The 26,228-nt window shown below is 49.1% G+C and overlaps 1 long non-coding RNA gene across 1 annotated transcript; it reads left to right on the top strand.

The window, feature by feature from the left end:
* On the top strand, window positions 1-26,228 carry LOC115056260 (uncharacterized). Its single transcript, XR_003841776.1, has 3 exons — window positions 1-219; window positions 25,451-25,505; window positions 25,710-26,228. It is a non-coding gene; the product is annotated as an uncharacterized LOC115056260 (long non-coding RNA).

The following is a 26,228-nucleotide window of genomic DNA, read 5'->3' as shown; positions in this document are numbered from 1 at the left end:
GGCCTCAGTCACGTCATCTCTGTGACACCGAAGCGACTGTGACACCGCAGCAAACCGCCGACGACGGATGCCTTTTTGCCTTCTGCAGTCAGGCTGGATCGTCTGGCCTCTGGACGAGCGTAATTGCGCCGACAGGTGACACATATGTGGAAACCAGAAGATGATGGGGGTGACTACGCGGATCACGTGGCCCCGCAGCTCACAGGCCTCCCGAACGCCGTAAGTGTGTAACGATTTTCACTCTGACAGCAGATGACATTTAGGAAACTTAATGGCCGTCTTAAACTGACCACAAGCAGGCGGACTCGCGTGCGTATTTATTCAATTAAAATAGCCTCTCATTTCCAGCCGCATCCAAATTCCATGTTTTTCTTTTTCAGGCAACTGGAAAATGCCTGTAATCGGGCTCGCAATGATTGAAAGTCAAATTTAGGAAAAGCTGAATCCAAGCAGCGCGAGTTCAAAGACAACGCAGAAGAATATGCACTTGAAAATGACCTTTGAAGCGGCGAACTTTTGACGAAGCACTGTTTCAGCGTCGCATCCCCGCCCTTCCAAAGTAAACCGTCACGATGAGTCGGAAAAGAGTCGTCAGTGTTGCAAAATGCACAACCGTCCGGCCTTCAGTTGTATCAGATGCTCTTATCCTCACGTCAAGCGGACTTGGACACTTCTTCTGTTCAGCTGATTGCGCAAGCTCTTCCCGAAGATGATGTGAATGCGCTTAATAATGGAATAGAGAAACTTGAAAAATGAATATATCATAAATGTCGGACACACGCTAAAATGTGCAATATCTCGAGTGAGTTGGCTGTCCTGTATGCAGCGTGTAGATTTATCGCGAGCACGTTGCGACCCCTGAACCTTTTTAGTTCTCGCCAGCGGTGTGATGTTTGAGGCGATTGTGAGAAACTTTTGAGGAATGTCATAGATTTCTTTGTCATCCGTGACCCAGTTAGCAAATAAATTTCCAGGGCAAATGGTGAAAGCAAAAAAAAAAAAAAAGAATAAATAAATAAATCTGTGGGTGGGTCATTAGTCAGGAAAGACAGAAAGAGCCCCTTCAGTACTGTGTCCTCAAACCACGGCTGTTTCAAAGAGCAGCAGCTCTTTCTGTGCATCAAATCCCCTCGCTGTTTTTAGCCGGGGCGTCCTCGATGCGCCGCAGAACCGATCTTTGCTCCAGCTCCTCGTCTCAGACACATCTAAGCTGGCGAAGCTTGTGATAGCCCCGCTCTCCTCTAAACAGAGCGAAAGGCCCACAGGCCCGAGAACTGGATGCAGCCCAGGGGAGGCGGGATCGGGTCCTATTTGTCAGAGCTTTCCATCGTCACTTTACATCGACGGGTGGGGGGGCCCCTAATGCGCTCACGTTGTCTTCTTCCCCGCATGAGTGTTTTCTGTTTGGTTGCTGTCACTGAGAAAGGACTTACAAGCACTCGCTCTGTATCTTTTCACACACACTTTCCCTCTCAAGCGCAGTCTGCGGACGGAGTGATGTTCTCTCCAGGGCTGAGAATTCTCCCCTCTTTGTCTTTATCTGCTGGTAAATGTTGACAGACCACTGAACCTTGATGTCGGACTGTGACGGGCTTAGCTGTTTGTAATGTGTTGGGGGTGAGGAAAAGAGGAAAAAAAAAAAAAAAAAACAAGAAGGGGGCCCTCTGGTGTGGTGGTTAGCCATCATGGCTGCTCAGCTCTCAGCTATAGGACCTTTAACACCATTCCCGGCTCGACCACGGAGGCGAGAGCTCGGCTTTGCCCGGCTCGGCCAGCTCGCAGACCATTAGGGAAATGGCTGAAGGGTTCTCATGTTTCAAACCCGGCTGCACTGTTCAAATTAATGAGGGGATTGTCACACAGAGTTGATGGGTGTGACGAGCGAGGCCCCAGTACGGATCCCGAAAAAACAAGAACGCTCAGGACAAAATTGACTGCAGCGCAAAGCTGACGTGACCGCGGTGTTTGGCCTAGTTTTTGTTGCAGTTGTCAACTTAAGTTTTCACTTTTGGCTGCAGAAGAAAGTTCTTCTTTCTTCATCACATTTCACCACCTGACCGAAATTCGGCCCGGCGGCACTGGCGAGGGATCAGAATGGTATTTTCTGGCCTCGGCATTCACGTCAGAGTGAAAAAAGAATCGGAAAGCTGAATCTGAGATCAGCAGACTGGTGTCTGTCCTCTCTTGGTGTTGTGACGTGAGGATGGCAGCGCAGTCGGGGCTGAATTTTTTGACGGATAGTGCGTTTGTTCGTCGGTTTGGCTGTACACGTCCAAAAAAAAAAAAAAAAAAAAAAAAATTCACATCTCACTGGATGTGTATATGCAGATTAGTAGGTGTGGCCTCTCTTATGGCTTTCATTCATGTGCCTTTTTTCGAGACCTGGATTCAGTTTGAGTTGTAGAAAGGTTTGGCCGGAGTTAAATGTCCATTTTTACGTCCGTATGTGTGCGAGAGGCTTTTTTTTTTTTTTTTTTCTCGTTAGACCGAGCAGCTGCAGCTCACTCTGCTGGAAGTGTCACAGGCACTCACCTCTCCTTGTTTGATATGCTTTCCCTACATCTTCCTGTGGGAACTGGGTTTGTTGATCAGCGCCCCCCCCCCCTTCACCTCCTCCCCAAACATGCCTTTTCCCCCGATGAGCCGATGCAGGTCACGTCTGAGTGAGCTGCCAATGTGACAGTTCATACAGACACAAAGACACAAAGGTGAGGACAGACAATGAGGTGCGGCGCTCGCAGGGGTCTCGACCCATCAGGGCGCCGAGCTTTGACGGTGACAGCATCTTCCGTCGAGGATGTCGCCCTGACACGTTAGGAGGAACAATGGAGGCCGGGCCTGGCGGATGTAACCAAGCAAATTGAATCTGAGTCATCGGGTTACTCTAAATGAAGATGAAAATGTGCCGCACACCTCTGTGTCGTAGCTCTGTGGCACTAAGGCGGCCCAGAGGGACCGAGGAGAGAAAATTGGATTTCAGCTGCTGTTTCACTGAGGTGGGGGAAAGAAAAAAAAAAAAGAAAAGGAAACGTGTCCTGAGCGTCCCTGTGCCCGAAAGTGAAACAACTTGACCTTATGTCAGCGATGTGCTCAGAAGAAACGCCAACTTTGAACCGTTTTTACACGGGTTTGAAGGAACATCCCAGAGTTTGGAGAACCGTTTTACGTTGGATCCGAAATGGCAGGACGGTGACATAATGCCGGCTTTGTTCTGCCTTTTATGCCTCAGTCAGAATGAGAATGACAGCGGATGGAAATATGAGTGCGAGCCATTTTGGCCTTTCGTTTGAACAGCAGGAGAATATATTCGGGTTGGGACAGATCAGTTCCCATCCCGCATCAGCCGTGAAAGGGTGAAAGCGCAGCAGGGGTTTAAGCTGCTGCTCTCTGCAGGTACCGCTGCCAGGAGGAAGTTTGTTGTCGTGCGTCTGATTCAACGCACCAGCGATCCTCACACTGTTTGATCTCAGCTCTCGCAGTGGAAAAACACCCGGCCTGTAGATAGCCTTCGCACGGCTGATTAAACTAAAGCTGAGCTCATCGTTTCTCCTCCACATCCTGGAGGAAACAGTTTTCTGCACACGTTTCCAGGCCTGTCCACTTGTTTTTCCCTTTTTTTTTGTTTTTTTTTCTCCCCCCCCCCCCAACCTCCTCCTTTTTCTTTCTTTCCCTCGCCATCTCGGGGAATTCACTTCACTTTAATTGTTTGACAGTCCTTTCCTGCCTTTATGCCACGGCTGCAGAAGGTGCCGAGGATTTTTTTCCTCCTTTTTTTTTTTTGAGGCATTAATACATTCCGCTCGACTGATTCCCCGGGGCACAACCTCATTATGGCTTATAGGCAGAAAAAATAAACTGTCTGTAGCGCCTGGCAGCTTTTTTCCCCTCCTTTTCTCAGAGAAATGAGGAGTTGGTGTTTAAAGTGCCCGCTTATGAAAGAGTCTTCTTGTTGCTAACTAAAACACACGTCCGGGGTTTTATCTGTGTCCATGACAGAGACGGTCCGGCTGCTGTAGACGGCAGTCTGCACTGGGTGGCAGCACTTGGGGGTGAGAGTGCAGGGCTGACGGGCTCAGGCCTGCTTTACACTGTGGACGTTTGAGATGTGACACGGTGACATTTTAAAGGGAAGATGTTTTTTTTGTGTGGGTGGAGACGCTTCACTTCCCCCCTCTCTTTATTAGCCTTTATCAGCATTTCAAACGAACGAGAAGCAGTTTTAATGTCTTATAATCTAGCTGTGAGCATTGATCCCTTACAACGGCTATTAGTTATTTGAAGTATATCTAGTATTAAAATACTTCCTGGATAATATACTCACATAATATAATGCCACAATGTATCTGACTATAGTGAGGAACTTTTTCAACTTTGGCCACTGCTGCTGACAAACACGTAGTCCAAACTGTGCGATTTGAGCTGCAGAGTGATGCGACATAGCCGCGCTGGATCTGTGTCATAAGATTCAGTTAATATTTGTGCTCTTTGTACCTGATGGGATTGTAACACATAATGAGGTGTCAGATTCTCCAGGGCAACGTAGGAAAGAATAGAGAGAGAGAGAGAGAGAGAGAGATGTTGCGAGTAAGCCGATTGATATTCTGTGAAAGTAATTGGATAACAATTTCATCAAACAGGATTTACTCCAACTAGATGTATATTTTGGAAGTCAAGAATGAAAACGTGTTTTTTGTCGTTACGTCATTGCTCTCAAGTTAAAAAGAAGCTTGTCTCAGATGCATTATTTTCTCCTCGTACAGTTTATTCAAACTGGAAGCTGGCCAGAGCTCTGCAGCCAGACGCACAATAGACTGGGGTCAAGTCCCACGCCCGAGGGCAGCAGCAGGTTGAGTCAGAGTGCGTCCTCATTGGAGAGGAGGATTTAAGACCAGGAAGGCCAAACGCAGGTCAAACGACGGCCGCTGTGAATTTTGTGAAGTGAAACGTATCAACTTTGAAAACGTCACCTCTGTGACTCTTTGCAGAACCGGCTGACATCCGTTGGCCTTCACCTTGACCTTGTAGCTATCAACCAGCTTCTTCCAGCAAACCCAGGGAGGTGATTTTTTTTTTTTTTTCGGCCTCAGTGGAAAATAAAGAAATAATTAAAGAAAGAAATGAAACACAGAACTTTTTCGTCCGAGACGAGACGTTTCAGAGGCAGGCCGGGGAAAGTTTCAGTTCTAATGCCAGCGCAGATGTGGCATTTTCATAGAAAGTGTTGGAATGAATGAGCACATGAAATGGAGACTTCTCTCTCTGGATGACCGGCCTAAACACAGTGGGCTAATACGACTAAAGAATGATCATGAAACACTGATGTTCAGGGAGCAGAAACAGAGAAAAGGCGGCTGTTAACATTTCGTCTGTGTGAACTCGCACGTCCAGATGCCGTTCAGGTGACAGTGAACATTTGCTTTTCACAAATATCTGGAGCGTAATGTCACCGTGATGGAGGTAAATAGCAGCCTGGCTTTGTGCAATCAGTTTTTAGTGATTTTGTGCAAATAGAAGATGTGGGCCAACAGTTCATGAAATATGACAGGGGTAGAATTTGTCCAGATCCACACCCCTAAAATGAGAAACTTTCCACGCCACGCGGCGCTAACGCAAGACGACTGACCCTGCAAGGCACAAAAGTCTCAAGTCCCTCAACCCGCTTTCCTCCTTCCCCGCCTGACAGCAGCAGCCGTAGTTTGTCGCTGGCTGAATGCGCACGGTGATTGAAATATCAGCACGGAGCAGCTTTATCATATATAAGCTATACCGTGCGGCTCCGCTGTCTGCTGTCTTTGTGCTGTCGCCGCTTTAGTTGTCACGTCTGTGCTTCTTGTTCGCCGAGACAAATCCCCCCCCCCCGAACTTAATGTAGATTCTGTTTCTAAAAGCTTTTCTTGCCCTCAATTTATATTCATTCAGCGAAATGAAGGGTTTGGTTTGTTGGAGAGGAGTTAAGCGTCAATAAGACTTCAATCAACCGGCATGAATTTCAGGGAGGATCCCGGCAAGGTCTGCATCAACTCCCACACAGATTTTAGCGTTACCGTTATTGAGTGAAGGGTTGTAATTAAAGGCAGGTTCACATCGATGAATGTGGGTTATTTAGCTCAAAAGATAATTTCTGGTGATGCTTTACATAATCCTTAAAAATACAAGGCTGCCCTGCTCCTGAGGAAAAACTATAAATTAATGGAAAAGCTAATGGACATGTTGATGGCATTTCGGTAAACCTAATAAGAATTGATTCTTGGTTGCGAGAACATTTTCATTCCTCAAACCTCCCACGTGCTTTACATGTGTAATGAACCTGCCTGAGCATTGATCAAAAACAAAAATTGGAGGAGTAAATCTGCTTAAAAGCCCATCTCCCCCTCGTCTGCCTGGGCTTTGTCCTGGCGGCGGGCTGGCCAGCACTTACCGAGGTGCTATATGTCTCTTAAATGACTTGAATTGCCTTCTGGCCCCGGTGCCTCCCCCCGCGTCGGTTTGCGGGCATTAGTTGAAAGTTTTCCCGCAAATATTTAATCCTCGCCGTGACTGACAATGTTGTCAGACCTCCGGACGGGTTTTACGCCGTTATTACAAGCGCTCCTCCGTCCGTGGCACTTTGGATTATTCGAGATTATGTTGTAATCCCTTTAATCCTCATTGCATTAAGATTTCAGTCAAAATACGGCAACAGTAAGTAGCACTCGGAAGCAATGAGGTCTTAAGCAGGCGTCACGATTGGGCAGCTGCCTTCATTTCCTCCCTTTTCCTCTTTATTTATTCTCCGGTCTCTTTACGTTGTCAATAAGCTGAGCAACAGATACTTGTGTTTGCTTTTCAGAAGCGACAATGATTTATTCTGGGCGGCGAAAAGCCATCTCCAATCACTGCGGAGGAAAACACATATTTACCAGCTCGCAGCGTCGAGGCAAGGCGAGGGGAAAAGACAAACCGTGAGCGGGGTGCGTTCACAAGCACTCTGAGGCTCCCGAGTTTCCCCCCGGTCTGCGGCAACTTTTCTGATGAAATATTTGTCTCCGACGGCGCGTCCCGCGGTTACCGTCGAACTGTTTCCCTTCCCCACCGACAGTTCCCCCGCTGCTCCGCACAGCCCTTATCTCTCTCCGCTCGACTTCCCGCCACGCCGGAGAGCTTCCAACAGGCTCCTCTGTCTGCGTCTCGGAGCTGCATGAATAAAACAACCTCCAACTTCAAAACGGTGGCTTGTTTTGCCACGCGTCGACAGAAAAGCAATCCACGTCGTGCGGCTTTGTGAGTCTCGACAGGATACAAGTCGACACGAAACGCCATTTTTGGATCCCGTTTTAGTACTCGGGTCCGTTGTCTGTTTGAAATCTGAAAGGAAGTGAACCTGCTTGACGCCGTCCGAACATCTTGGCCCACGACTGCAGGTGGACGACACCTTTTTACACAGTATTTTGCGTCCAAAACAAAAAAGAAAAAGAAAACTCAAAATACACACACACATATGTATACGTGTCTCACACTGTCTGTCTGTGTGTGCGTGTGCGTGTGTGTGCACAGAAATAAAACGTTGATCAGGAGAAATAATTCACAGAGGTGGTGGACAAATAAGTTTTCTCGGAAGGCCTGGGAAGCAGCAATACTTTTACATATAAAGTTTGGACACACTTTCCTATATAAATCAAAACGGCGTTTTTGTTTTTTGGGAAAGTTTTGATCTCAAATTCTAAACGAGGTATAAGCGTGAGCAGTGGCTTGAGTTTCTTTCTGGGGAAACTAGAGAAAGTTTTACTCATCTGTACTGACATGTTTTCACTGGTGTCGAGCGAACGTCAGGTCTTTTTGAACAGTATCATTCTTAATTTGATCACTGACGCAGCACTGATCCTCACCAAAGCACAAAAAGGCTTTTTCCTGCAGGAGACGTGCCGTTTCGCCTTCCTTTTTTTTTTTTTTTTTCCTTGATCTGGCAGCTACTTGACTGATTTAGTTCCTTTGTTTCGATGGGTAGAAATGCTGCGAGGTGAAAGGAGAAGCGGGTACTTGTCGGTGCCATAGCTCTCAACTTCAAACCCTATAAGAGCTGCAACGCGCCTCAGAGTCAGGCTTCAAACCAGCAGCGAGCGTTGAGGGAAGACGAGCCGGGGTGATCCTGAGTGGAGCGGATCTTGTCGGTGCTACGGGCCAGCCGTGTCTCGGCGTGTGTGTTTTCATGGGGTTTAGCGTTGAAACGATGCAGCGAGGTTAGCAGGAGGGTCGGGAGCCTGAGGGGGCGACAACCAGGCGGCAGAGCAGAATCTGAACAACCTTGTCTCCTACAAAATGTATGTAAGAGCCACTGATGTGCTTTGAATTGAACGGATTGCCTCAATGTTCAGTTTTAGTTTTTTGTTTGTTGTTGTTTTTGTTTTATTTTTTCCCCCCTTCATTCAAGCCCACCAAAAATTGCACGGAGGAAGTTGATATCGGTGTCGGCAGAGGCCAGGGCAGGCAAACGAGGGTCGTGTAGTAAATACCTGAGAAAGATTGTTGTTTTCATTAAAACATCCTGTGTCTGACAGTCCATAGTCAGATAGTTTCTGGACATTTGGCGAAAAGTGAGAAGCGGACTCGTGCCACTCTCAGTTCACGGCAAACGTGTCTTCGCCGTATTTTTTATTTATTTATTAATTTTTTGCTCACAGCCTGGGCCGTGTGTCCTGTCAAAATGGATTTCCCGCGGTAAACGATTGGCATGTGGATGTCAAGGAGAGAGTGTTGTTCTGGTGCATGAGGAAAGCGATTGAAAAAGCATCACGGGAAGTGTAGATTTCATGACATGGCGTCCTCCCGTCGTGCCTTTCAGTCGAACGGAGACGGCGCGCCTGGAGAACTTTTTTTCAAAAGTGTCAACTCGTTTGCAGTTTTTGCTGGTTGTTCTCGGACGGTAGGCGTGAGTTTCTCATTTCGCTTCAACCTTAACAGTCTAACACTGTCTTGTCGCGAGGGTATGAAAATGTATGCTCGAGCAGCAGGAATGTAGAAGAAGGGAACACTGCAGGGTTGAGGGATTCGTGCCACCCACACTGAAACCAGCAGCACTCTGGGAACTCTGAGGCACTTTAGCAGATGCCCCAAAGTTTGATGAGCTACCTCTTCTCCCTTGTGGTCTTTTGACTTTGCAAATCAGACAGAACGACAGAGTACACTCTGTGTCTGGCTGTGTGACTGGCTCGCCGTGCTCTGCTCTGCTGTGTTGCGCTGTGTGCGTGTGTGGTGGGTGAAAGTAGGTTGCAGTTTGCTTTTAGGACATGTATCTGACCCCCCCGACCCTGGCTTGGATCCTGTTCCCAGACTCCTTCAGCAGCAACAAACGGCTGAGGCCTCCAGGACTCGGCTGCCGGTGTCAAAGTGCACAGGCAGCCCGGAGTGGCTTTCACATAGTGGCAGCGCTCAAAACAGCCACCCATTCCTCAGTCCTCTTCTCTCAGCCACCAGCCTACAGATGTTTATTTCTCCAGCTTGTCCCCGAACCCCGTGCTCGTAACAGCCGCCGCCGTCGTATCTGTCGCGTCACGGCGGACGAGCGGTCGAGCCGCTGCCGCTTGAGTTCGTTGAGTCAGAGCTGCGGCGAAGGCGGCCTCCCGGGACGCCGCTGAAATTTCGCCTTCAGACGACCCGTATCGCGTTGACAAAAGCAACAGCGACACGAAAGTCACACAAAAAATCCCGTCGAAAACGCTCAGGGGTGAAACTGTCACGAAGACGATTATCGAGCGTTTGTCCAACTGTATACAGCGGGAGCTTGAATTTCATGATGTCAGCGCAGTTGGCTTGTTGATATTGGTTCAACAGATTTCCACTAATTCACTCGTCAGCCTCTCGTTCCTTCCGTATATTTTTGGCCGCGCACCGACGGTCTGCAAAGTGCCCCGCAGCCAAGCAGATGCGGACAAGACAAGTTTCTGGAAAGGTTTTGCCGCAAGTCCTTTTCTCTGTGAGATATCAGTCATTAGGTTTAGTCCAATTTGAAAGAGGAAGTAACTGATGAGGTCGATTTGTGACCTAACCTGTGTTAGTCCCAGTCTGCTGCAGCCTGCTCCCTCAGGACTTCACACCGGTCAAACTGGTCTTTTGAAATCTATCGCTGCGTGTTGGAAAAGCTGAGAGGGGGCTCAGTGCCACCCCGAGAAGTTTCTCCTCAGGTGTGGAAAAACCCGCAAAAGGTCGGCTGAGGCCCTCTACTTTCCAATTACTGAAAGACAAAAAAGAAAAAGAGGTTTTCATGAACAGAAGCGGCCGAGGTTTTTTGCAGTCAGACCAGCATTAGTGATTTGGTCCTTTCCTAGAAGCCTTTAAGAGGTGAAAGGTCAAACGTCATTCTCCACTGAGCAGCGTTTTGGGGAATGGACGCGTATAAAGGTTGGCCAGAAGGTGAAACCCGAGCTCAGCGCGTGCGTGTCTGAGATTTGCAGTGAGGGGAAACGCGGGCCGTCAGTGTTTTTGAAGCCGCCATCCGGAGAGGTTTCCAGGGAGCACTTGCGCCAAACGGGCCGAGATGTTCCCGCCAGCGCACTCGTGTTTCTTTTCCAGTTTATACGAGTCGCAGTATACACATGCCATAACACAGAAATATTTTGTCAATAGGCATATACAAAGCACTCTTTGGGCCACAGGAGAGCCATGAGAGTGTCCAATGTTTTTAAGAGGTCGATTCTGTGTTAAAAACAATGGGCAGTAAAAAAATCCCCTCGCTGGAGGAAAATAGCCACTTTCACCGCAGCTCCCAGGATGAGTGTTTACACATGCTCAGCTGGATCCGTCGGACCCCACCTCACCGCCGACCTGCGCCGCCGTACAAATAAACAGGAAGGCCGCAGGCACTTGGATGAAGGCCACACTCATAATTCACCAAAAGCAGTATATTTTACACAGGGCCAGGGCGCTTTGGTGCGGCTCCAGCAAAAGGAATAAACTGTTAATCCATAAAAAGGCACGCTGGTTATGCGATACACCACTTAGGTGCCATCTGAAAGCTCCATATCCTTTTAGCACTGGCCCTCTGTGAGCAGCGCTAGTTGATTTGGATGGAAGTTAAAAGAGAATTGTTAACAATAGGGATCGTATAACAGGGATGTTATGGTTGTTTGTTAGAGGCATATTTATGCGAAAGGGGAAAACTGCAGTTATGAAAAAGCTGGACACTTTATTGCCTGGTTCAGAAATACTTGAATGTAAAAATGCCCAAAACAGCTGGCTGCTGAATGAAGTTCTCTCCACAAAATTACTGTTTCCATCAACCGCTGCCTGTTACTGCATGTAATTTAGCACGATGTTGAAATCTGACACCTCTGGAAGAAGCTCTGATTGACAGAAAGTGTTTATCTCGTTAGTGTGAAACAATAGCGGGAAATTGCCTCTAAAGCCGGCGTTTTCAGATGCTTCAAGTTGTCTCTGAGCTGAGTGACTTCTTTTTTCTTTTTCTTTTTTTCTTTTTTTTTTTTTTTTACCCTTCTTCATTTAAAAAGCCAAACTATGCCTCAAAAGGAGGGGACCGTCTACTGCGCTACACTTAGACACTCAGACGAACGCGGCGAACATGAAAAGCAATCTTCAAACGCTATCTTTATCCCCCTGCAGTTTGAAGTGCTGAAATTAAAAGTTGCATATGGATGCCATCGAGACGCGAGCCACTCGGGGAGATTAACGACAACACGAGGCATCTGTGCATTCCTAAACCGCGCGCGTCCCGGTCGCCGCATCCACACAGATCGGGCCGCGATAATCTGAAATTGGCTCTTTTCAAAGATCTCTTAAGTCCGGACTCGGCCCCAGCGGAAAGCCGCCGCCGCCGCAGCAGCCGTGTCGTACGGTCAACGTAACGAGGCTCTCTGAATTATCCCACCCGTCACGTTGACAACCAGTTCCTATCGCGCAAAGTCCGGCCCTTCAAAACAAGTCCTCAAAGTCAGCTTAGTGAAATATCACTTTCTGAGGGAGCCGTAATTTGCACAAGATCTAATTTACCGACGCCGCAGATCAGGAATTAGCTCGATGATCTGTACGAGGAGCGTGAATTGAAAGAAGAAAGCACGATGTATAAATAGCCGCCCGCTAAACTCTGCATTAACTTTATTGCGATCGGTGCATTTTGTCATCGAAAGCGCTCTTAATGTAGGACCTGCGATGCTTTTGAAGATCTTAACGACCTCGTCAACGAGCTTGACTGAAAAAGTCCAAACGAAACTCATCAGGGGGCGACGACAGCGCAAAAGTCAACTGCCCGCCGTGACCTTAAAACAGGCCAGGAAGACATTTGAAGTAGAACGCGGTCCTCAGTCGTTTGTGTACGGATAGGTGCGTAAAAGCCGCAGGTACCTTCAATGTGCCTGCATTTAATTAACATGGCATCTCATTAGAAAGGGGGTCAAGGACAATTAGACCCGGTCCAAAAGACGCGAGGATAATTACGTCACCGGACGTGCAGCGGACCTGAGCTGAGATGGAGGTGATCAATTTTTAAAACTGGCTTTCTCTTTCAAAGTCATCTCAACAAGCCGCTCACAGACGAAATGTAAAGAAGGCCTCGAACAAATAACACGAAATGAACGAAAAGGCCACGTTCTCGGCACGCGTACGACAGCCGGGCTCCACAGCTGAAAAGCGGCGCGAGCGGGACCAAACGTTCGATAGAGCCGAAAGGTGCATTCTGGGACAAGCGAGGGCAGGACGTACCGGCCGGGGCCGCAAGCAGGCGCAGGGAATATTTCACAATTGAATATACAACAGGATGGAGGAAAAGGGGCTTACAAAATACACCTCTTTAGCAATATAAACAGGATTTTCATCTAAATTGTGTACACAGCCGCAATAGTTCAGCTGGAGAGCGTCAGGTCTTAGCTCACTAATATGGCAAACAGCATCGATGCAGATATCACTCACACAGACCCCAAAGTAAATACAACCCTGCGATTCATCCAAGGTAACAATTGAGGTTGTGTACGATATGACGGAATGTGCAAAACCCCCCCATTAAACGCTAGTTCAAATATTTATTTTCTTTTTGGTATAATATAACAGAAGGTTTCACAGTTCTGGCATTGTTTGGAAGGGCAAGGAACCCACTCGTGTTATAAATGAGAGCCGGGTGACAGGTGGCAATGCAAAAATGAAGAGCGTCTGGGCCTGAAGGTAAACAGAGGCCTGTAACAATACGGACTGATGTGTTTGGAAGCGAGGCAGCGGACCACAGCGACGCAGCGGCATATTTCACTGAGACTGAGTCAGAGTTTTATTGCCTCGGTCAGGCAGCGAAGGAGAGGTCCAGGCACACGGAGGGAACGGCTCTTTTGTCCCGGACGGATTTCGCTGTTTCAGCATATTTTTTTTTTCTCTCTCTCTCTCTTTTGCGTCTGCAGATATTTAAACATTTCCAAATTTCACAGTCACGCAACACATGTATGAACAAACTGCAAATCAGTCACTCTCCACTGCCTCGTGCGAGTAGCACATAGCGTACACACACGCGCGCTCCTCTCACGCTGGCTGACATAAACATACACGCGCAAGTCCATCGCTAGATTTATCGGTTCCACAAGTCCGAATCCAAACCGTAGTCCCGACTGTACTTATTGCGCAACGTGCAAGCAGCAGAAAGAGCACAGAGATGTTCACCCGTCAAGTGGGTTTCACCTGCGTTTGACATTTGAACTCCAAACGTTTCCTGTCTCAAACAGAATCTGCACAGAGGTCATCCGCTTCCAGCAAGAGCAAATGACAGATTCAGTGTGTCTAGACACTTTTTTCACTTGAGTGAAGATGTTTGGATGTAAAAAAAAAAAAATACAGGCAAAAACATTGGGGCCTTTCTTCCCACAGCCCAAAGCAAATGAGCACAGGCAGCGGTCGACATCCTGACTCGTGTTTTCACGGCGCCTGGTCCCCATAATGAAGCGGAGCTGGAAAAGTGACTTAAAAAGCCGGCGTCTGGCTGGTTGACCTGGCACGAGCGGGGAGATCAATAGGAGGCGGCTTTGATAATTGCACAGAGCTTCATTAAAAGCAGGAGGAACTCGTCGAGGATGCCCCCCTCTTCTCTCCGTAGATGGGGCCTCGTCACATCAGAGCCAAGCCTTAAAGAAAAAAAAAGAAAGACACACACACGCACACACTTAAACTTCTCCCCTTCTCTCACTGTGACGGTAAACATGTCCTGATTGGCTTCAGGGGAGATGAGCGAGGTATCAAAGCCAGTTAATTTCCCCAGTAAGGAGAATCTGTCAGCGCTTAGAAAACCTTTAAGGAGGAGGACGACGCTGTCGACTTAAATACGACGTGACGCGTCCAAAAGCCACGACCGACCAGTGGGAAACATTCTTTTTGTGGCTCAAACCAACAGAATGATTTTAATCAGCTCAAGTTTTTTTTGAATTCTCTGAAATGATATAGATTTCGTTTGCCAAAGAAAAAAGGCGGGGGGGGGGGGGGCATCGAATATTACACGCTGCTGGTGAAATGAGGTTCATTAAGGTTTTGACGTGACTGGATAATCACCCTTCAAAATATAAGCAGAGCTGGTAAACATGAATTTTGCAGGGGGGAGGCAAGCTCGCCGGCAGAGCCTCATTGGTAATGCAAAACTTTAATACTCGCACATGAAGAAGGTCTGACGCGTCGAGGTGTAATGTCAGCTATCGATTGATCGGCGGCCGGGTGTCTCAGCGTCAGGCCCCATTGACATTCTCTCATCTACGGCGGGGGGGGGGACTTGTTATATCTGTTTACGGCCCGGTGAATGTGCCAGGAACGCTCCCCCCCCCCCTCCCTCTTTTTCTGGGAAGGTATCGTAACAGATCTTTGAGCGCGTTTGCCGCGGTTTGCCGAGCTGTTGACTGTAAGCGCAAAGACAATTGATCATCCTCCAGGACACACGTGTATAATTATACACGGTAATCCACTCCAAGCAGCGTTTCAGCGCAGGGGGAGCCTGTAAACTCTTGGAAATCTTGACATTTTGAACACTTGAAGATTATTTACTTGTAGCAGTCTCCGTACACACACGCAGACGTGGGCAATTAACAGGACACGAGAGAGGGCGGTCATCCAGCTGTCTGAAGAATTACAGGAACACATACAGCGCATCACATTCTACATTTATTTCCAAAAGGGTTCCGCTCGAGCTGCTCTTCTTAGCGTCCCATCAAACCTTCTTCTTGTGTTTCACATCAGAATAATATTTGTCTGGAATTCACTTCAGCAGCGCTTGCATCTTCTGTCGAGTCTCCTCATTGTCACCTGACCAGCTGCGTGGTTTGGGCCACCGGCGTTATAATGCCGACTGCCATCCAAACCTGCCGCTCGGTTACATCCCCCCCCCCCGACGCTGACCTACAGTTTATCACATCACGTATCACACCTCCAAAACTCGCTCTTCATGCATGCACGCACGCCTGCACACGGCGCATATGTATTTTCACAAAACAAAATCCCAAACACCCGGAGCGAGCGTGCGTCGTTAGGTGACAAGTCATCGCCACCGCCCCCCCCAAGCCCCTGTACAAAAATAAAAACACACAGAGAGGTGGCGGAGAGCGTCTGCAGCCCCCGGTCCATCGCTCTCAGCGGGGGTTATTGATTGTGACGTGCGCTCGCAGTGCACCTTCCCAGTCGCCTGTCAGCCAGATGCGTGCTGGCAGGTCTGGAGTCCCGCCACCCCTCCCCCCCCGCCCCACCCTTTGACAGCTCCCGCACGGCAGGGAGGTTGCAGGGGTGGCAATGATGTTGGAGGGGGGGAGGACAGAGGAGGCAGGCATTTGTCAGGAGGAAAACAGAGGGAAAAGACCGCTAGCGGGGCCTCGGCCCTCGACGTCCGCCCTCGCTGCTCTCCCCGGCCCGGCTAGGTGAACCTGACCCCTCGTCCTTCCCTGACCGCGCTCTTGTTAGCGCCGTCGTTGCTACAAGGTGAGAGGAGCTGCCTGCGTGGGTTTGCCTTTGTTTGAGAATACTCAGGTCTGTCACAGACCTGAAAGCCCCCCCCCGTCAAGGACGAACCTCTTCAGTTTGCACTCCACCGTACTGTCCCTTTATTGCCACTACGTTTAGGACCGCAAACCTTCATCCTCTCGCTCTAGCGACCATCGGACCCTCCCCGCCCTCCCACCTGCGCAGCTTGTTTAACGCCAGCGTTTCCAGAAGGTACATCCCGCGCACACTCGGCGGCCGAGACAGGTAATGAGTTAGCTCGGGGAGGCCGACGTGACTGCACGCGTGTGAGAGTGTGAAATTACCTGACACAGCTTTCATCGAGGCAAGGTGCTTCCGCCGTCTGTGTGTTTGCAACCGTGGGATTTGTACACACATGTTCACACAGAGAGAGGGGAGGGAAGGAGGTGGGAGCACGACATATGCCGGTTGGTGAATGCTTTAGTCCAAACTGTCTCATGGCAGTGTGAAAAGGGCCCTGTTTGCATTGTGTCAAGGTCTGGGGAGAGTTTGTCATTCACGCTTTGTCGTCACAAAATAAACGTGAGGTGTGGAACGCAAAAGGGTTAACGCAGTCACGCTTTCCGCCCTCGTGCACCTCCAGCGTCGAAACCAACGGCGCGCACGTGTCCAAAGTGTAAAGGTCAGCGGCTTACTGCATGGTTGTAACAGCCTCAATGTTGTTGTTTTTTTTTTTTTTTGCAAACGAACAAAGCTTTTCCCTCCGCAACTCCAAAAGGCCACGACTCTTAGAGCGCAACCCTAACATGTTGCGCGTGAGGATAAAGGCTGTGGATCGTGTGGCCAAGGTGAGCCAGCCACGGCGGACTGAGAACAATAACCGACGCGCGCTGGGACAAGACCGAAATCCTAAATGGATCATAAGTAATCATCAGCCCGGCTTTGCAGACGATAAACCTCCCCCCTCTCCCCCAGTACCTCGATCCATTTGTCTCGGAAAAAGGAAATTACTAAATCCAATACAGTTTGATAAAAATCTGGCCTGTCTGGATCGGCCGCTGGAGGATAAGGCGGCCCGATAAAGGCGCTCGTTTTCCGGCCGCCTGCCATCCGTCATCCGGGGGGGTCGCTCCCCTGGTCAAGCAGTCTGCAGCTCCAACAGATGACTGCAGCAGTTGAGCTGCTCGCTTCGCCGCCTCCCGGAGCCGACAGCAGAGTTTGCAAAGTTAAGTTGTTTACCGAGGCCCAATTTACTGTACAAACTGTAGGGATTCTCCAGCTTCTCTTTACAGCTTTGGCTCGAGTCTCCAAGGAGCGCTCTTTGATCTGCTTTGAATCTCTGAGTTGCTCTGTAGCAGTGTCAAAGTGTTGGTAAATGTTTACTCTGACATGAAATCTGACTAGGTTCATTGTTTCGCTTCGGTACGGCTTCAACAGCAAATAAAGTTTCTCGGGACTGACTTTGAGGTTCGGCGCCGTTTCTACTCTCCTTAAAGCAGCTGCCGGGCGCGAGCGAGCGGCACGTAGGTTGGATAAACATTTAGGAGACCTTTGATGCGCCTTTGAGGGCGGGGGAGGACCACTGGGGAACTTCCTGAAAGGTTAACGCAGTAGCGGGCCTCTGCGTATCCCTGCGTTCACCCGCCTCACTTTTCAGTAACTTACGCGCACGAGCTCATTTTACGGCCGTCGACTGAGCTCCAGATCGGCGCTACGGCCAAACACCTCAGCCCGGCCTCTGGCTCGTCCCAGCCGGACAATTTAGGAGAGCTACTCACCACCTTACACGAGACGCGTAACGGTTCAAGTCCTTGAGCTTTTTCAGAGTCTCGAGAAAGCTGAAGCAAGGATTTGGCGTGCAGAAATGAGGCACGAAGAGAAACTAATCGCCTATTAATCGCCTACACAGGATGTGTCGTCTTTTACTGACGGTACCGGCTGACCTCGGCGCGACCCGCTGTTAAAGAGGGACAAATGTCGGTGCCGCTGTTAATGAGCAGAGAGCAGCGGAGCTCATAAAAGGTGTAAATATTAGGACACGAGGAGAGGGGAGGAAATGTAGCGTTGGCAAAGAGGAGCTTGACTGTGTGGAATAGGAAAAAAAGGTCGGAAGCCTTCAGACTAAAACGTAGCACATTTACGCTGACCGTGTGACGTGGCCCTTTAAAACACTTTAAGGCGCATGTTTGAAAAAGTCGTCCCAAAAAACATATAGAAATCTGTAGAAATAGAAATGCAATTTGGCTAATTAACTCAGCCGTTGGCCAAATGAAAATCTGTCAGGCCGGTCATCGACATTTTTTTTGTCCTGCCATTGATGTTGCTTTGTGTCTTTTGCCTCTTCTTCATTTGCTGGCATTGAGGATTTACATTCGTCTTGGCTGTGAGAGAGCAGTAAGTGGTGTGAAAGTGACCTGGAAAATATGTAAAATTCCTCCAGAATTTGGCAGATTTCCACCGTTTCTCTGGAGTTTCAGCTCTAATCACGTGCAACCTTCAGTCTGTGTTAAATCCGCAGTTTTTCCTGCGGTGGTCCTCTTTGTTTTTGTCAATACGGACCAACTCTGAGTGATTTGTCTTGAGAGGCCACCGCGGTCACCCGCCCACCCTTCTGAAGCCCGCCAAGGCTGAATAATGCGAGCGTCTCAATTCAATTCACGTCCCCGCCGCAGCATTTCAAAAGACACTTAATTTCATACTTGTTTACAGCTCTCTCCGGAGATCTAAAGTTCAAAATCGCATGCATTTTTAATTCCAAATTAAGCCAGGGAAGAAGGAGGAGGAGAGAGGAAGAAAAAAAAAGAAATCACGTTCACTTTGCCACATTTTGACAAACGTGACCTCCCCTCGTCGGGGCGGAGGGATTATGCGGAACAAAAGTTGGCCCACTCGCCGTACCAGGGCTTAAGGCTATTGGGGCGACAGATTAGAATATCTTTCACCCCCTCGAGGAGATAAGAGAGACACAACCATCATAAAACGGTGCAAAACATAATGAACTGGTGATCTCCCACCACTAAAGAGCACGTGTGAAGTTGAGATTCATAAATCTTCAAACCAGTAATGCAGATTTGTGGAATATTTTTTTTCTTTCCCTCCCCCCGGCTTCCCGTTACGAAGAGCACAACTAATGCTTAAAACACGATCTGGGTCATCAAAGGTTGGAAAAAATCTTCCCGCTCATTGTCTTTTCCCGGAGGAGCCGGCTCGCAGCCGACACCGTCATCCTCAGCTCAGCTGTTTTGCGGCTGCATTTTATTTCTTATTATCCGAGGTAATTACTTCCATGTCAGACGTGTCACCGTATGACGTCCGCTGACGCCGGCACGTCGTCGGGCCGTGCGGCTCAAACGACACGGTGATATATCGCGACCGCTCTCAATTAGCTCCCGGTGCTCCAGGTTAATGGAACTTTTGATTGGGGGAAAACTGGTGCTTCCTGGACGCCGGGGTTGCCTTGTGCCGGGACATATGGAGGGTCAAGCCCGTCCTTATCTTGCGTTGCAGAAAGACGAGTTGCTCCACTCCTCCTCCGTCATTTCCAGTGTGGAGAAAGTACCTAAGCCAAGCGTAGAGCTCACACTGACTGAGCACCGTGCCGTCGACTGTTTTTGTGATTGATATTTTTGAGTGGGAAAAGACATTAAAGGAGTTGTAAGCGTGCAGGAAACGCAATGACGCATGAAGAACTTTAGTAGTTGTTTTATTTTTTTGTTTTATTTTTTCCACAGAGCGCACAGGACTTTTACTGGACTTTTAGGAGGTTGGCCGGTCAAATGCAAATAAAGCTCGAGAGCGAGAGGCGTTACGAGCTGAAAATCGGTCCGCTCGGTCAGTCGGCGCGTCGTAGGGCCGAGGGGACGAGCCGGATCGCTCCGCCTCGGCTTCACGGCGCGGGCACAGAGAGAGGCAGAGAAGCTGAAATTCAACGTGGGACTGCGTCTCCTCTCGTCGGAGGCTGGGCAGCGGGGTCAGCGAGATTACCCCTGCAAAAACCTCCCCTGGCCAAACGCAAGGCGCTATCAGAGGCTGACATGAAACACCGGCCTGTGGGGCATCACCCCCCCGCCCCCCCGCGTCACTGAGTTTCACTTTGGCTTGTTTGGGGCCATGTTGGAGGCAAGGTGACAAGAGCAGTACAAGAGAAACATCCCTGTAATTTTCCAAAAAGAGCTTAAGGTGGAATTGTGTTCCAAGGGGAGGGTGGGGGGGGGGTAGCTGCCACCTCGCTTTCTTCTTCCCCTCCTTCTCCCTCAGTTTACCTAACTCGCCCAAAAAAAAAAAAAAAAAGGGTGGGGGAATTTACCCACACTCGCACACAAACACACACAAACAACCCTCCTGAGGAATGGCTGGCGAGCAAAGGAGAAATGCGCCTTGACAATCTCCCCTTCCCTCTGGCGGCAGGATGCCAGAACGAGCGCCGTTTCTTCCGAGAGATCTTTTACCGAAGATGCCAGGGATTAAGAAAGAAAAGACTGCAGGACACTGCTGTGTCACCTAGCATTAAACAGCTCTAAACTCTCCGGTTATGAGATACTCTGTGTAAAATAGGTCAGGCCAGGCAAAAAGGAAAAGAGAGCTTTAGATTTCTTTCTTCTTCTTCTTCTTCTTTTTCTTTTTCTCTGCACTGTTTTTATGCCGAACTCACGCACGCACGGCCAATCTTAACTCACACAAATGTAATTGCACTTGGAAATCGGAACCAGTGTCAGTGGCAAACGGCCCACTTTTAGTAAACGAAAGCGAAATGTGAAAAGGAGGAGAGAACTGCTCAAGTTGAAAGAGTCCTGTAAGTTAGTAGTAGCAGAAAGTAGCAGTAAATGGCATCGAGTTAAATGCGCGTACCTGTGCGCGTAGGTTGATGTCGGGCTTGTTGAGATCAGCGTTCATCCACACAGACGACAACCAACCGAGAAGGCCGATTGTGTGTTGTATTTGCGCGTTGGCAAAACAAGTGTTTGGATGTTTAGTTTGTGGTCTTCATAGCCGTTGTCGGACAGTTTGTCGCTAAAGGACTAACAGGAACAGAGGGTTCAGGCTGGATGAACGAATCCATCGTCTCAACCACAAGGCTTTAAAAGGGCCTAAGTAAAAAAAAAAAAAAAAAAGAAAAGTGGACAAAGCCATTGTTACTTTTTAAAATGAAGCGCAGCCTGGAAACAGCGGTTTCCCGTCGTCTTTTTGAAGCCGCTCTGAATAATTCAGCGGCTGCCCAGTCGAACGCAAACAACACACAATGAAACGCAGATAGTTGCAGGCATAAATATGAGCAAACGGCACGCGGAGCGACGGACGAGGACAGCGCGTTTGACCGGTCGGACGTAGCAGCGACCCCGCACCACACACTCCTTGGCCCTGCGTAATGATGTGCGGCCCGAGAGAGTTGCAGCCAATTACATTCGGGACTACAAAGCTTTCGTCCGAGGTTCGCTCTCCCTGCAAAACAATCACTGGGATTCAGCAGCTGCAAATTGCACTAAAATTTCCCAGTCTCTTTCTGTGAATTATTAATGAGATCCAACCCAAAAAGACACAGAAACAAAAAGGAAAAGGAGGGGCCGCGTATCTACGGCATGCCCGAGCGGCGAAGTATGCCGTAAAGCTGCAATTATGCCAGAGAATGAGAAATGGAACAAAGTTGTCGAAGCCAGAAAAGGCAAGCAGAAGCTGAAACTAAGCGCTGGAAATGTGGAGCTGCGAGGGCGAAAAGAGAAAAGTCCTTTTATTGCATATGCAAAACGCCAAAGCCGCGGGATCGACACGCAATTAAAACGGGCACCGACAACAGCGTCTGTCAGGTCAGCTCTGCGGGACTGCAGGCGAGAAGAGGGGTGAAAGGAGGAGAAGAGGTCAGACTGTAGAGGAGAGGAAGCGCACGCGTGTTTCAGGACGGGGCAAACTGGGGCTGTCACAAAAGCATCCGCTCCTTCCATTTTGAGGCGAGACCGGGCAGTTTGACCTTTCATCCCCGTATATTTAAAAGGAGACGGCAGGAGGCCCAAGGTTCGGGGCGGCAGTCGAAAGCCTAGATAGGCGATGACCGAACACGTCGAACGCCCTCGCTTTTTGCCTCCGGATCAGAGTTACGCAGGGCGAATATTTCACGTGCTTTCAGCCTGACATCCTCGCATGAAAACGTTGGAGGGAAACAGGTGAATGTCACTCTTTTCGTTGAGCAAGATCATCCACGCCCAAGCATCATCTCTGCACCAGGACACGTCCACGTTGGTACATTTGAACAGTAGCCACAAACAACACGCACACCCTCGCTGTCTTTTGGCGTGATTGCAAAAGTGCCAGCCAGAGTATCTTCCCCCCCCCCCCTTTTCTCTTTCTCTCTCTCACACTCTCACACACACACACACACGGTTCATCCGGGGCCTGGCATGGATCCTCTGCTCACAGGAGGCTGCAGCGTTCCTCAGGGATCCATAACCAACTAAATACCTCTGAGAGAGAGAGAGCGAGAGAAGAGAGAAAGGGAGAGAGTGCAGTTTGCTTGCCCAGCTGGGCCTCGCTGTGTGTGTGTGTGTGTGTGTGTGCGTGCACGCACAGAGGAGGGTGGTGGCCAAGGTGACACTGGCGACTCTCAGCGTACTGAGGGAGAAAGGAGGTAGTTTGTAAAATGTCTGTTTCCACACGCCGTCTGGTCGGTTTTAGTCGTTCACCTTCTCATTTGGACCTCTTCGTTCTGCTGGAAAGAATGAATTCAATGGGCAAAATGGGACTCATTTTGTGGACATTGTCTCTCACACATGGGTGGAAAGAAATGAAATGGCTTGGTCGGGGTCAAAGGTCATCACAGAGTTGGTGTGTGATTTCACATTGATGCCGGCGAGTTGGGTTTCAGGTCTTTCCTGGTGCTGTTCTGCCATCTCCTGGCCGCTCGGTGGAAGCGTCGCTGGTTGATTGCTAGAGAATGAGGACGACTTGAAATGAATTTCATGTCATTCAAAAGGCATGGCACTGATCACAATCGGGACAATTACTGATTTGGCACATTCTCCCGACAAAGGTACGTCGACGGATGCTGGGATAAACGACGATACCATACCGGACACCGAGACGTTTCGATGACTTTAGAATGGCATTTAATTCTCGTGTGACACGAGACATCGGAAACACCTCGTCCCTTCTCCCCAAATGGACCCCACCCTCATCGCCTCTGAAACCGGTTCAAGCTCATTGCAGTCGTTTCACGTTGCAGAGCTGCGCAACGCATCAAAATATAATCCAAATGGCAATCTCTATATTAGTGCAAATTGCAAATTCCAACAGAGACGCCCCAGCTTAAAAAAAAAAAACGTGTTCTCCAGATGTAGCAAAGGTGTGCAGAGTCTGTGCACGAGGCCACAGGAATCGCGTTTGATTTGTCTCTTGTTGTTTTGTTTTGTTTGGTTGTTTTTGGTTTTGTTTGGAAGCTCATTTCTTGGCCCGTGGCACGAGCGGCTGTGCGTTTTCCTATAAAGCTAACATTTTAATGAGCGACCACACCCTTAACAGCAACAGGAGGTTTAAATGTTGCCGTTCCGGTTTGGCCCCGAGCTCCATTCGAAGGACCTTGGTGGCTTTGCTGCACCCGACACAGCCTGTTGCACAAGGAAAACTTCACTAAACACGAACGAAGAATCCCGCTTGTTGTTCCGGCGCAGCCCGATCCCAATTTCTGTCTGCGTGAAGGCGAATCAGTCCGAGAAGTCGCGCTGTCAAACGGGATGGCTTCTTTCCAATCGCTTTTTCATCAGATGGGACGCGTCCTGCAAAAACATGTCGAAAGTGCCTGAAGATGGATTAAATAGGCAAGCGCCGCCTGTCGACATGATATTACTGCTGGCACGCAGGACTTATTTCCTCTGATGGCAGATCGTATGATGTCGTAAACACAGAGATGAGCGTATTCACTTGTTGTCTGCAGATTTTGCAATAGCCAAGAAGCGCCAGCAGAGGACTCTGCAGGACTGATGCGGTGGGGCCGGTGTCCATTGACAGCAAAAGCTTTGAATGTTTTGCTTGAATGCGGCAGCAGTTGTCCTGAACAAATACGGTGGCTTTGCTTTCTCTGGGTCTGATTCTGACTGTAATGTCTCCAGACTGACATCGGGATGGAAAAGTCCAGATGGCAACAGTCAGAATGCAATTTGACAGCTCTGCTTTAAGGCTCTGTTTTCTAACTGTGTTGTCGAGGGGAGAGCCAGACGGCTGTCGCTCAGCCCTCCAGAACGGGGAGGGCTGTCGTCGGAGCCTTTATAATGACAGAAAAGGTGAATAATTGACAAAAACAATGATCATGATGAGATTGTGAGCCGCAGCCGAATTCACTTCACCAGAAGAAATCTGCGGCGGCTCGCACGAGAGCAGTAAAAGCCTTGTAAATGATATTATATGGAATCAAATATGTCCTGAGACTAAGTTGGTTGCAGGAGAAATGCCAAATGCTTGAACGTAGCCCCAGCTGGCCGGTGTAAATGTAATGCATGTACGTCACGTGCCGTCGTGAGCGTGTGTTTGCAACTAGTTCCTGCCTTGTTGTGCTATATAAAGTAAACAGCATGTTCAGAGCTCTGACTTTCAACCACGACTGGACCTCTTTGCTGTAAAGCGACAGAGAGTAACGCGTCGTTGGAATCCTAATCGGCGATTTGCTTTTCATAATTCTCTCGTTTGTCACGTGCATCCCCAAAACACAAAAGCTGGACTTGCCATCGGGTGCGATCCAGGACGAAAGGGGTGAAAATCTTTGATTGCTCTAAATACCGCCGGTCCAGCGGGGCTTTGACTGAGGGACTGCGGAGGCAGGAAACATCTGCCCAGGCTCTCTGAGACGGAGACGGCCAGCTCATCGAAGGAGGCCGAGAGTTTGCGTGGTGCCAAATCAAATTTCCTACCCTAAGAAGAAGAAGAAGAAAAAAGCTCCTTTTTTCCATTCAGAGTTCAATTTCAGTCAGAGGCCTTCCTTCCGAACTGCCTCGACAGCAGCGGGGGGGCAGCGAGGTGAAGGAGCGGCGAGACGATGAGCCCCTCAGGATGTCGCTGTTTATCCCGACTCAGAGAACCGGTCAAATGTCCGCCACGCTTTTCCTTCCTGACCATAAATGGCGACGGAGGGCACAAAATGAATGAAGCTTCACAGTGATCTGTGAGCGTTTGGTTGACTGAGATGTCTGAAGAGAGAGAGAGAGAGAGAGAGAGAGCGTGTGCGTCACGCCCACAGGTGTGCTGATTGCTAATTGCCGGCTTGTCCTCTTAAAGTCGGCTTGTCGGAGTCAGACAGCAGCAGTCCGCCGCCGAGGAGGGTGTTTGTGTGGTGTCACGTCAGATGGGCTTTGGCCTTTGAGAGCAGTTAGATGTAGTGGAGTGGTGTTAGCCTGTCTTGTGTCAGACGAGAGTGGCCGTTTAAAGGAAATGCCACCTTCCCCGGTCTTGAAACAGGTCCGTCGGTGCCGGGAAACGGAAGAGAGGGCAGGAAAAGAAGGGGCAAGTGAGGAAGCAAGTGTGGGTGACGTTTTGTAGAGAGCGAATGGAGTTGTGCTGATTGTGTGTTTTCCTGCCGCAGCGCCACGTTGGAGCCGATTTCACAGAGGGGCCAGAGAAAGGCTTGTTCACTTACGGTAAGTGTCATGTTTGTTTGTCTTTATGTGGCGGCTCTCTAAATTAACGAGATGTTAGTGAGCAGAAAATAAGAAAGGAGTATATATTTGGCATTTTAGTCATGAGGTTGATAGTGCAGCTCCAAATGACTTGTGCACGTGTTGCTGTAGATGTTAATTTCCGGACTTTTTATTGTGTGTGTGTGTGTGTTTTGTGTTCAACAGGAGGAGCAACGAGCCCACTCTGCCGCGGTGGCGGCCATTACCGACGCCATCAAACGACGTCATGAGACACTGGCTGACCGCAGCTGGCGGGTTGAAATGTAATGCATGAAATGAACTCTGGTAGTTTTAATGAGAAATACGTCATGTGAAATGGTGAGCTTGTGTTCACAAGTAGTTCCTGGCGTGCTGTAGAAATGAAATGGCACGTTCGGAGCTCTGCCTTTCAACCATCACTGGGCCTCTTTGTTTTCAAATGACGGAATGATGCTTTACATGCTCTACCAGACAGTTGTTGTTGCAGATGTAATCCCTTATTTGCTCATAATTGTATAGAAATGACTTGGCTGTAGAAGTAGAAACCTGCAGGGACAAAAGAAAAAAGTGAAATGAGGAGAAATGTAACATTTTCCTGGTTTGTGCTGCATGGAGATGGAAGGATGAGGCGCTGCAGTGTATCCAGCATCGGAAATGTGTCATCCCAGAAGAGTAAACAAAGAAAGGGAACAGAGGTGGACGAGG

The sequence above is a fragment of the Echeneis naucrates genome, chromosome 2 (genome assembly GCF_900963305.1).
Source record: "Echeneis naucrates chromosome 2, fEcheNa1.1, whole genome shotgun sequence".
Taxonomy (NCBI): Eukaryota; Metazoa; Chordata; class Actinopteri; order Carangiformes; family Echeneidae; genus Echeneis; species Echeneis naucrates.
This window is presented reverse-complemented; position numbering and strand designations above follow the sequence as displayed.